Source organism: Camelus bactrianus, chromosome 20 (genome assembly GCF_048773025.1).
Source record: "Camelus bactrianus isolate YW-2024 breed Bactrian camel chromosome 20, ASM4877302v1, whole genome shotgun sequence".
NCBI lineage: Eukaryota > Metazoa > Chordata > Mammalia > Artiodactyla > Camelidae > Camelus > Camelus bactrianus.
Window position 1 is genome coordinate 1,966,578 of NC_133558.1, and position 12,082 is coordinate 1,978,659.

The 12,082-nt window shown below is 51.3% G+C and overlaps 1 protein-coding gene across 6 annotated transcripts in view; it reads right to left on the bottom strand.

Annotated features, from left to right (window-relative positions):
* The window catches only part of SLC22A23 (solute carrier family 22 member 23), a 128,076-nt gene that overhangs the window by 41,802 nt on the left and 74,192 nt on the right, over nucleotides 1-12,082 (bottom strand). The gene's annotated exons all lie outside the window — the stretch shown is intronic.

A 12,082-nucleotide genomic window follows, 5' to 3' on the forward strand; every position in this document is an offset into this window, starting at 1 on the left:
ACCCTATTTTTTTTTTTTTTTTTTTAGAAAAACTAACATTAAAATTACTCAGAATGAGGAACAGGGATTTAAATGCCCACTAATATTTCTGCCCAGGAATCTCTTCTGTTTCAAAACTGACTGATGAATTCAGCAGTAGGCACTTGAGGATTTAAAAGAACTCCACTTTCAGTCTCCCAGTATTTAATAAGAGAAGAAAAATCCAAGGACAGAAATGACCTAAGATGTCAGAATAGCCTCAAGTCAGTAGGATCCTTGCATTTCAGGTCTGCTGAGCAGAGAGAGCGGCCGACATTCGAGCCAAGAACACACTTTAGGAATCACCGTCCAGGTCTCCAGCTGCCAGTTCCAAAGCGACAATCCTCAGTCCTCACCTTCCTTGGTACCATCCACTCTGGGGATCAAACCACACTTACTGACCAACCACGTTGGTGTGATCAGATTATGCATCCAAGCAAAGAGAGGCCGCACAGGCTCAGATGTGAAAGCTCAGAGGAGCGTGGCCACACGGAACAGCCCTCATCACGTCCACGCCTGCCCTGTCACGCAGCACACGGCTCCCCAGATGTCGGAGGGCAGGGCCAATGACCTAGCTTTCTGCTCTTCACCAGCGTGGCCAATGGTTGGTTGTTATTTTATGAGCTTGACAAGCAATTGGGAATTTGGGGTTGGGTTAATGGTAAACGGAACATATCTCAACACGAGTTCATGGTGTCATTGCTGTGCAATATCGGGTAATAAACAGTCAGTGCAGTTCACTCTCCGGCAGGGTTTTCCTAAAGACGGAGGAATTATTAGCCGCCGAGTCTTTCTAAACAAGCTCTGCCTTTTTTCTTGTTTTCTTCTTACCTTCCCACTTCTCTTGCACCTGCATTTTTTAAAAAACTTCTCTTTGGGAAGTTCACACGTTCACAAAGAGGAGAGAACAGGGTGGCAAGCCTCCGCAGATCACGCGCACCGTCAGCAACGAGCCCTATTTTGCTTCGCTTGGTTCTTCTGCCTCTTTTTTCTCTTTTACAGTTTCCTGTAATGTTTTCTTATTGAGCTCTAGTCGGTTTACACTGCTGCGTCCGTTTCTGGTGTTCAGCATAATGTTCCAGTCATCCATATACATACATATATTCCTTTTCATATTCATTTTCATTCTAGGTGCTCCCTGTAATATTTTAAATCAAATTCTTGAAATCATGTCGTTTCACTTCTAAATAGCAATACATCTCTCGACAAAAAGGACATTTTCTTACAAGACAAGCCCATCACCACGTCTAACAGAATTAATAATAATGACTTAATATTATTTAACAGCCAATCTATGTTCAAATTATTCAAGTACCTAAAAAAATCTCTTTATGGTTGTATTTTTTTAAAAAAAATCAGGTCCACGTGAGACCCACAAGCTTGCCTCTAAGCCTCCTTCAATCTAGAAAATCTCTCCCCTTTTCCCTGTCTCTTGAAAAAGCCAGACAGGCTCTGCTTTTGTCTGAATACCTGCTTCCTCGAGCTGCTGCTAACCTGCTCATTCACTCGCTGTTTTAACCTCTCAAGCTTCAGTTGGACCTGCTGCTCCCGCTGGACTCAGGTGCACCGTTTTGGTAAGAATGGTTCGCGGTGGCTCTGTACTTCCTGCTACAGACCCCAGGGGGCGCGCCTACTCACAATGGCCGGTGGGGCCTGGGGCTTGGCTCTGCCTCCATGACCCCGGGCTACTGAGTTTTCTCTTCTGTAGAAGTAATACTGGAGAAGATTACAAAGCTGTGGAGGGGACAGAAGATACCACTTTGGTGGAAAGATGGTTTTCAGCCGAAGGCAACTGAAAAAGGCCAGAAAAGCTGTCTGCCTACAGGCAGCGCCCAACTTCCTCTGTGGGGTGCCCTGTGTCCCTCTCCTGGTCCAGGAACAGGAGACCAGACGACTCCACGGAACCTGCCTTCCTGAAGCAGCCCTTGTCTTCCACGAGTTTCCCCATATATTCACCTCTCCAGAATTTACTGCCCCTAAAATTCCAAACCCTTTTCCTTGGTCCAGTCACTTCTCCACAAATGTATCACCTTTTGTTAAAACTGCACAGAAGTGCTCAGGCTTCAGTGTTTCCTTGGGTTTTCACTTCCTTCTCTGTGAGACCTGAGTGTGCTTAAAATTTTAAATATTCAAACATTAACATCAAATAAAATCTGCATGCCTTTTATCCTGTTAATCTGTCTTTTGTCAGTTTAATTTACAGGCCCCAGGCACTAATCCTAAGAGGGTAGAGAAAAAAGTTTTTCCTTCCCCTCCAATTGCATCCTCAAAATGGTGACACTTCCTAATTGGGCGATCACTTTTGTCTTAATTATCGGACAAGAACGATGCTGTTGGAGAGTGGGAAGTCTGAGCAGCCTGTGAAGCAGTGGCACTAAGATGAACCCTGTCGCACAGGAAGGTGCAGGCTTCTGGATTTTCTTTTGTCTGAGAAGGTTGGCTCCTTGTGGCCCAGAGTCGCTATTTCATCAACAGTAACCACACGGAGGCTCTTTCTGTTTTGTAAACAAGTTCATCTGTATCAGTTTCTTTTTCAAGATTCCACATATAAGTGATATCATACGACATTTGTCTTTCTCTGTCTAACTCCCTTCACTTAGTATGATCATCTCCAGGTGCATCCATGTTGCTGCAAACAGTTACCACAGGGGAAAGGAGGGGAGGGATAAATTAGGAGTTTGGGATTAACATACAAACTACTATATATAAAATGAACAAGATCCTACTGTACAGCACAGGGAACTATATTCAATATCTTGTAATAACCTATAGTGAAAAAGAATATGAAAAAGATATAGCTGAACCACGATGCTCTACACTAGAGACTAACACAACATTGCAAATCAACTATGTTTCAATTAAAATAAAGAGAAAAAGATTAACCACGTGGAGCAAAAGGAGCAAGAAAGACCCCAGGAAGGGTCTCCAGGGGGAGGGTTTGGGAGCCCTGGGGAGCGCAACAGAGGAGACCCCAGATTGAAGCCTGAGGTACGTGGTGGAGGGGCCAGGTGAGCGGGACGGAGAGGACACGGCAGCAGAGCAGCAGACGGAAGGCTGGGGACAGCTGTGTGGCTCTCACCCCCACCCCGAACAAAACCCAAGTCAGCCTTCTGCCCCCAGGGGTTTCGCATCCTTTAAAACTCCTGCCCCAATTTGGAAAAAACTGCTTTCCCCTCACCATGATGTGATGGCCTGGCACCGCGCACAGGCCTTTGGTGGGGACATGCTGACCACCAAGCTTTGCCCCAGAGCGTTTGGTTCCCTCACTGGGGCGCCCGGGTCCCCGAGCCCTGGCCCCACGGCTCCCGGGGCAGAGCCTCAGGCCTCCAGCTCATGACCTGGAGGGACACATTCCCGGAGCCTGTCTCCTGCAGATGTGTGAGGTTAAAGGGGGCTGTGTCCTGAGAACCCCCTGCCCGCAGCCCCCTACCTATCAGCTTATCCACAGAAACACGACAACCAAGACAGACAGCCGGCGGAGGCCGCGGAAAGAGCGGCAGGTTGCCGCCGGTGGGAGCTTCCATCTTCAAGGACAGCTGTGTGGCCTGGGGCTGGGCCTTGGCACCCAGGTCCCTCAGGAGGGCTGCAGAGGGCTGGGGGGGCGGGGACGGGAGGCCAGCAGCCTGGCACATCTGCCCCGCACCTGGAAGAGCGCGTTCGAGTCACAACTCAGGGACCTGGTCCAACAGCCCGGGGGCTGCGGGGACTGGCTCACGACTACAACAGAGGCCCCTTTAGCTCCAGGTAACCATGAAACAAACGGACTCTTGTGGAAGTGTATAGCCGTTGTGGAAGCTGGGGATTTTCTGCATGAGAATGACAGCTTCCAAAGTGACCGGACTTGTCACCACAGTCGAAAGGCCTTTCTAAATGATACCCCGTGTAAAGGCGAGAAACGATCCTCAAGGCCCCCTGTGAGGAGGCATGGGGCAACTACACAGTAAGGGCAGGAGCGAGGGGGCGCAGGCTGCACGGAAGGTGGATGGCCCGGCGGGGGGGAAGGACCACCCGGGGCCCTGAGGACCGGGGGCCCCACAGACCTCCCTGTGGGTGCTGGTGAGATCCGCCTGGAAGGGACACATCTTGTTCCTGGAAAAGCAGCAGAGGAGGCACAGAGGTCCCAGGTAAGTCTATCTGAGGGAGCAGTGTCTTCGCAGTAGGCCCCTTCTTCAGGCATCGCGCTGGCCGGCCCGGAGCCCCGTCACACTCCCGCCGGACACAGGCCGTCTCGGCACATGCCCCTCTGGACCGTTTTATGCTCTTCAATAGGGCCTCCTGCGGGGTCGGGGTGATGTGGCTTTCCCACGAGCTCTCAGTGCTGAAGAAACATGTTCGGGACACACAGCACTTTATGTAAAGAGAAACCCCACACGAGGCCTTAGAGAGGCTGACCTGAGTCACGGGTGCGCCGGGGGAAGGGTTCCCACAAAACCTTCCCTCCTGTGGAGCTGAGAGGGGACATGCCAGATACAAGGGCTTTAAAGTTCAGAAAAGCTTGTCATTGAACTATAATATATATATTTTTTGGTTCAAAAGGTTTTATTCCGAAGGCGTCCTTTTTATATGGTTCCAGAAGCTGTTTCAAGGTGAGGTCCAAGGGCGCACCTGCAGGTCACGTTCAGTGAGGCGACCGTCAGACCTCATGGAAACATCCACGCAGGTTTGTTTCATTCGTTCTCCCCCACCCCACCCCACCCGTTCTTTGGTCCAGAACATAAAACACAGAAGTCACTCCCCGTTGGGTGGGATGCTCCAGTCACTGGTAACCACTTCTCTGGTGTCAGGTGACATTCCAGCGTGAAGGCTGTCACTCCTGCCACCCCAGAGGCTGGGGGAGTGGTCGGCCCGCACGTCCGATTCACCCTGGGCTGCCTGTGACCAAGCTGACAGAAGAGAAAGAGACGAAGGGCAGAAACCAAACCCACATTCGTCATCCAGCATGACCGAGCGTCCCCGCCGGTGTTGGGGGGGAGGGCGACAAGGAGCCAAGCGTGGGGATAAAGCAGACGGGGAATGATTCCACCTGGCTCGGGAAAAATCAAAATTCAAGTGACGTGCTCTATGCAAAATAAATCATGTAAATTCCTTGAAAGAAAAGTTAATAGATTTTTAAAAATCATATAACCTAAATCTCTGTGTACTTTTTTCATTTCTTGAACGAATTCTAGGGTCCAAGTGATGAAACAGGCCAGGATGCAGTCTGTCTGGGAGAGGTAAGAAGGTATCCCAAGTTTAGTAACACCTAAACTAGCACGTTATTCCTCCAGGTGAGCAATCGGGTTTTCCTTTATCTCTCTTTTTTTTGTCTTTTAAAAAATGTCTTCTTAATAATATGGGTTTAAATGGTAGGTGTGTCTGCATGAAAACTTACATTCAATCACCATTTTGTTTCAAGATAGGACACTGAATTTCAAATTAAACCCATTACCACGTGATATTTTAAGGATATGAATCCGCTTAACATAACTCAACTCCTTCAAGAAGTCATTGTGTGGTTAACAATTAATAAAGCAAAATTAGTAAAAAAAAAAAATAATAATCTCAATTCGTTTAGGCAACCAAATACGGAAACTGAAATTCAAAATGACGTACAGACCCAGAAACCAGGAAAGTGAGGCGATGCGGGGTCACCCCCCAACACACCCACGCACGCTTTGTCTTCCTATGTGCAGAGGTCCCTAAAAGCAGTGCTTCTCAAAGTGTGGCTTCCTTAACCCTCTGCACCAGACCCCCTGGGACCATATGTGCAAACCAACAGAATCAGACACTTTCATGGTAGAAGCCAGGGTTTAATGGGGGGCCCAGGGGAGTCTGATGTACCTTTGCCATCGAGTGTCAGCAAAGGTGCTGGGATTTTGCGCCTGCCTCAAACCACCATCAGACAAACACCACTTCCACCTGTTAGTGTCGGGAGGAAAACCTTGCCCTCTACCCTTTTAGGTTCACTCACTGGGGCCTGTGAATTAAACTGACAAAAGACAGATCTGTAGGAGAAAAGACAAAGCTCATGGCTGATGTGTGGATGTGGGGCTCACAAAGAAAGTAGTTCAAAGAAGGAGTTAGAATTGGGGCTTATGCACCATCCTGACGCAGGGAAGGAGCCAGGATTTCAAGGGACAACAAATGGTGAGCAATGAAGGCGAAATCTGTAGAGGAAAGACACTCCTGGGAGGTAAGGTGTGCTTTAGTGAAGCCTGTTCAGGTAGCTTCTCATCTCTGGTGACGGGAGTCACTCTCTCCCCCTGGAAGGGGAAATTTCCCGTAAAGCGGGATTTATGGGAGTTGAGTTCCATCAGAAGGATCTGCTGTTAGTCAGGGGAGTGCAGAGCACGCCCCTTCCTGGATCTGCCAATTCTCAAATGTCTTCAGCTTAAAATGAGCTTTATGCACCGACGCAGATTCCAGACCTCTTCCCCAGCAAACACAGCCACTGCCTTTCCTCCTGACCACGCTCTGAGCATGGAAACAAGAGTTCTTCCCACCTTACGGGGTGGCCCCAAGGAGGCCTCAGGTCACGTGATTCACAGCACCTAGAACTTGGATTCAGACCTTTTGGTTTTAAACACCAGATTTGTCTTTCAAGAACCAAGCAAACAACCCTGCCCTCCAAATGCATACACGGAGCCCATCGCTTAGAGAGATTATCTTTCTATTAGTCATGTCTTTTCAGTGAGACTCACAATTTATCACCACGACCATTAACGAGACCAGCCCTTAACAAGCCAGGTTTATCACCGAGGGCTCACCCCGGCGTTTGCTGAGACATAATGAAACACTCAGCCACCAGCCGAACGTCCAAGGGTCCCGGGTTGCTCTGGAACTGTCCATGTTTCCAGCATAACAACGCTGACTGATGACCTTGGGGGCCAGGGTGTAGTTAAGCCGCGTGAAAAGCGAATCACTGTCTGACACGAGTGCCGACCACAGAGCAGCCCTTACACACCAGACGGAAGAACATTTTATTTTATTTGGAAAAGGACCAGTGGGAGGTACGAGATGACAGAAGAAGGAACCTATGTTCTGTAAATATTCAGGACATTATGTCCTTCAGTGGGTATTATCCTTGATTCAATAATTCCTAATATTTTTAAAGAAGATTTTTTGCTAAGGAATGGAACATAAATTAGAGTATACAGCCCTGCCTCTGATAGCCCTGGAGGAATATTCTGGCATCGACGTTTTTTTTCTTCCAGAATTGCACCTGTCCAACATGGCAACCACTGAAGGCTTTTAAAATTTTACTTAAATTAATGAAAGCTAAATGAAATGAAGAATTCAGTTGTTTAGCTGTGCTAGCCACACTGCACGTGTTCTGCTGGACAGCACTGATCTGGAATTTGACGTTGAAGTGTCAAAACAAAGATACCTTGTCAGCATTCTCAAGACTATGTAAATAGAAAGGAGGAAAAAACTGAACTTAAAAATTACTTTGAAATTATGAAATATTTCAAGTATACTGAGAAAATACTGATGAGAATAAATTGAGTAAGAAAATGTTTTAAAATCTAAAAAAAATGAAAAAGTATAAGAAATAATAGGAAACACTGTGTTCCCAACACTTGGCTTGGTCAAATCCTTACGTTTACTATACGCCTCCTTCTTAGTGAGGATAAGAAAATACATCAGGTACAGTGAAAGCCCCAAGAGGCCCCTTTAATGAGCCCAGTGAACGTGCTACTGAAAGCCCAAAGGAGACCTGCGTTGGTTCCGGCGGAGAGCCAGGGCTCTGGGACCAGATGGCACGGGGTCTAGGCTTCCTGGAGTCCCCGGGACGTTAAAGGGAACTCATTTGGACGCAGAGAATGATGCATAAAGATCCTTCTCCCAGAGGGAGAGTTGGAGAGGTGTCTTGAAAGAAGCAATTTCAAACCTCAAGCACGTTAAAATTAGCCATCTTCCGGCACAGATTCCTTCACCAGCACCTTTCGGTCCTTACAAACTGCAGAAACAAGTTCCTACAACTCTCCACTTGCTGCCCTCGGAACCAGAGTAAAGGTGCTTCCCCAGCTTGAAGCAAACCCATGGGAAACGCCGTGTCCCCGGCCGCCCGGGGGGGGGGGGGGCGGAGGCGGCCACCGCCCTAGCCTGGGTAAATCGTTCAGTAAGTTTTAATGTCAGGAAACAGGCAGACCTCTCACCGAGCAAGCTTCCTTTCTACAAACAAAATGGCTCATTATCGTCCAATACTGGACAAAAGGTCCACTGCTAAGCCTGTGATAAATATGAGCCTCTGTCCCGAAGCAGAGGACATCACATCTGCCTTCTTCAGGCTCCTCCTCTCCAATCCTGGGGACCCCAGGCACCCGTTCTGCACACAGCGCTGTCCAGGGCTACAGAGATTCAAACGCAAAGACGAGGGTTTGTGTTTCGTACAGTCCAGCTCATCCACGCCACGGAAACGGTTCTCAGAGGGACATCACTCATGTTTACGTTATAAAGAAAGTACACTTGGCCTGCATTTCTAAAACCACGGTGCCCTTTGCAGGACACGACGCGGGCTCGTGTGTGTACAGGGAGGAGGTGGCGTGAGCCCGGGCCGGGGTACGTTTCTCCTGCTGTGCACAAACAGCTCTGCCCCCGGAACCGGGGACTAAAGCTGCCTTCCCCTTCAGCACTGACGGTGTCCCACCTGCAGCTGACGAGTGGTTCAGCCTGGCACCACGGCAACCTCTTCCCACTCCAGCTTCTCAGGGCCGGAGACGGGCTCCTGTCCGCTGGGGGGCAGGGCTCCCCTCCGGCACGTGAATGACCCAGCCTGACCTGCCAGCACTGCCGTCCCACTAAGCTCTGCTCCCCTGCCGGACAGGTTCTGCTGCGTCTAGAACCTGCTACTGAACATCTGGACCTAAACTCACCACGCCCCCCCCCCCACAAGTCAGCCATCCCACTGACTTCTTAAGCCTGTTAATTTTGCCCCCCTCCCTCCCCCAGGTTGAGGGTCCCCTACCTGGGCTCAGTCCGAGGGTCCGGCAAGCACCCTCCCTACAGACCCTTTTAGACCTGTCCACCCCATCTCATCACTCCTGCTCCAGCGCGGGCAGGGTCCGCCCCTCACCCTCTAAACCTCCTGCCCCCTTGGCCTACGAGACAATTCCTTTGCTGCTCCCAGTCCTCCCACTAGGAACTCTGCCCACACCAGGACGAACGGAGCCCGGCTTCCAAGACCCAGCCGGGAGTCCTGGGACCTGGTGGGGCTGTTTTGGGTCAGGACACACGGCATGTGCCCCCTCGGCAGCACATCTGACCTTTAAAAGTGAAAGACAGACCTGGGGGGAAATTTTGAAAACACAGGAAACCATACGCTAAGTGAGTCACCGATAATCCGAATGTCCAGCATTCATTCCAGCGTATTTCCTCCTGATCTCGTAGAGAATTATGTAGAAAACAAAACTGGCTGTCAGCCTTTTTTTTTTTTTTTTGCAAGACACTGTAAACACTTCCTTGAGTCATTAAGTGTTCTCCCTGCGTGAGGTCTCATGCCCGTGTGCGGTTTGGCTGAGTGGCTGCCCCGTCAACCCCGCCTCCGCCCATTAGGCAGCTGCTTTCGTAGTCACAGCGTCTCCCCAAAGGGGCCAGAGTGCTTTCGAGGGCCTCGGGCCCGCAACCTGGAGTGGCCCTGAGCAAACCCAGGGGACTGCCTGACCTGGGCAGCTCTCCCTTCCCTTCTGCGGAGTACAGAATTCGCCCAAGACAGAGGCACCGAGTCATTGCCCCGGGGACAAGCAGCAGGACCCAGCCCGGCGGGAATCCCCACATCTACGCGGAGTAACTCAGAGCTCTCTGGGCGCCCACCATGGCCCCGATGCCGCGCTGGGCACGGTGCTTCCCCTGCTCCCAACACCTGGGCCTGGGCTCCGCGCCGCAGCCCAGGGTCACTCAGATCCGGCTGGGAGACTGCCTGGGGAGAACACAGCTCAAGTCCTCCCCCTGCGCCGTCAGTGACCCTGACAGCAAGGTCCCGGGCCACGAGAAGATGACCCCTGACCGACCTCCAGGGGCTGTCACCTCGGGGCCGGGCCGGGCCGAAGATGCCCGCGACATTCAGAGTCTCTGTCCTGGGGAGGAAGTGACCAGCATTCTCCTCCCTCCACCCTGACCTCAGCCTTCATCACCACCCTGGAAACAGAGGCTAATCTTTCATTATTTCTTCAGAAGAGTAAATGTTTCTCTTTCTGGGTAAACGAGAAAGCCACACAGCCCCATCTGAGTAGGAGACCAAGGAAGCATGCGTCTTCCGAGGGGAAGAGCTCCACTCACAGGCCTCTGGGCCCCCACCCTCCCAGCCCCACCTTCCCTTCCTCCTCCCCACCCCATTTTCTAGAACTGGTCCAAGGCAGGAACCTAAGGTCTGTCTCTCCTCCTTTCTCCACCGCCACCGTCAGCACCTCCCAGAAGACTCTCCAGCCCCACTGACTCTGACTGCCAACTCGCACAGCCCAAGGCTCAGGGCATCCCCCGTGGGCCCGGAATGACTGCAGTGCCAGGATTCCTTCCTGCCTCCACCCCCGCCTCCTCACCGCCTGGCAAACAGCCATGGTTGGCATGACTTGTTTTTATCAGATTAAAACGTATCACCCCTCTTCCCACGCAGGGTTGCATTTCTGTTTGGTGAAGAATCCTGAATCCCCAACCAAGAGCTTTAAATATCACTCAGTCCGGGAGGCAGAAGAGCAAAGAGATGGAGACAGAGTCTGGGAACTACCTGTCGAAACCAGCAGGACACGAACGCAGGAAATTCCTGCTCAGTGGGTGTCGCCCCCAGCCACCTAGCATCTCCAGGGCAGACCCTGGCCTGTCTCCATCTCTGCGGCTACAGACCCAGGAGGGAGAGCGACGCCGCACGGACCACACTCCCCTCCGTCCCCTCCTGCTGCCTAGCACTAGCTCCCCACCGAGTCTGTACGCCCTCAGGGAGCACAGAAGTCTGGGGGTGGGGAGGGCTCTGGTTGACATAAAGTTCTTTCCAAGTACTAGACAGCATGGTGACCCAGCGAGCACACGCACACACACGCGCACACACGCGGTTCATGATACAGAACTTAACACTCACTATGTGTGCTGCATTAATTCTATTCTTTTCTTTCTAAGATGCTGGGAAGGACCCCCCACCCCATGGACTTGCTAACCCACTGATGCGTCAGGAACTGCAGTTTTAAACTGCTGCTTCGGGGCACGGTCCCGATAGCTGCAGAAGCAAGGGGACTCCGAGACCTGGGACCCAGGCCCAGCCCTGCCCGCCGCCTGGTTTTCTGCAACCTGCCTCCTATCTGTATTCAGCCCGGGACGACAGGTTTTCACGTTTTCAAAGGGTTCAAGACGACCAAAGGAAGAAGCCTATTTCTTGTGTGAAACGTATGTGCAGGTTGGATTTGAGAGTCTGCGAAAAGCATTTTGTTGGAACCCAGCCGCCCTTGACCACCTGCAGACTGTCCGGGCCGCTGTCACTCCCACGGCCTCCGTGAACAGGTGAGGCACGGACTGGACAGGCTGCCCGGCCTGAAGGGACTGAATTCCTGGCCTTTCAGAGAAAAAGTGTGCGGAAGGTGCTCTGAGGCTCTGACAGGTGCAGACTGGGCTATCGGGAACCTTTGCCGAACGGGTTCCAGGGTTAGGATATTTTAGTTTTACTTCGATCTGTTACAGAATTACCAGTAACGTCCCCTGCAGAGCACAGTGACCTTCCCTCCGAGAACCAAGTCCTCGAGAAGCCCGAGCTGCCCTCATGCCCGGAGGAGACGGTGGGGCCTCTCAGGCTGCGGGGGGAGGGCCCTCCTCACCCAGGACTGAGGCCAGTGAGCAGGTTATCAAAGGGCGGCTTAATTTTTAATGCTCTTCTCTCGTTGAGGCATTTAATTGGTGGTGGAAGAGAAGGACTGTTTACAAACTATCCCTTTTGTAACTTACAACCATGAGCCTGCGTTTCAGTTACAAGAGGGAACAGCAGGCTGACTGGAACAAACTTCCCTGAACATTCCAGAAACCAGTGTGGATGGAAATGCCCCCAGGACGGCTGCAAACAGAGCCCTGGCCGTGGCCAAAGCTGAGGCGGGCTGTGCAGACTCAC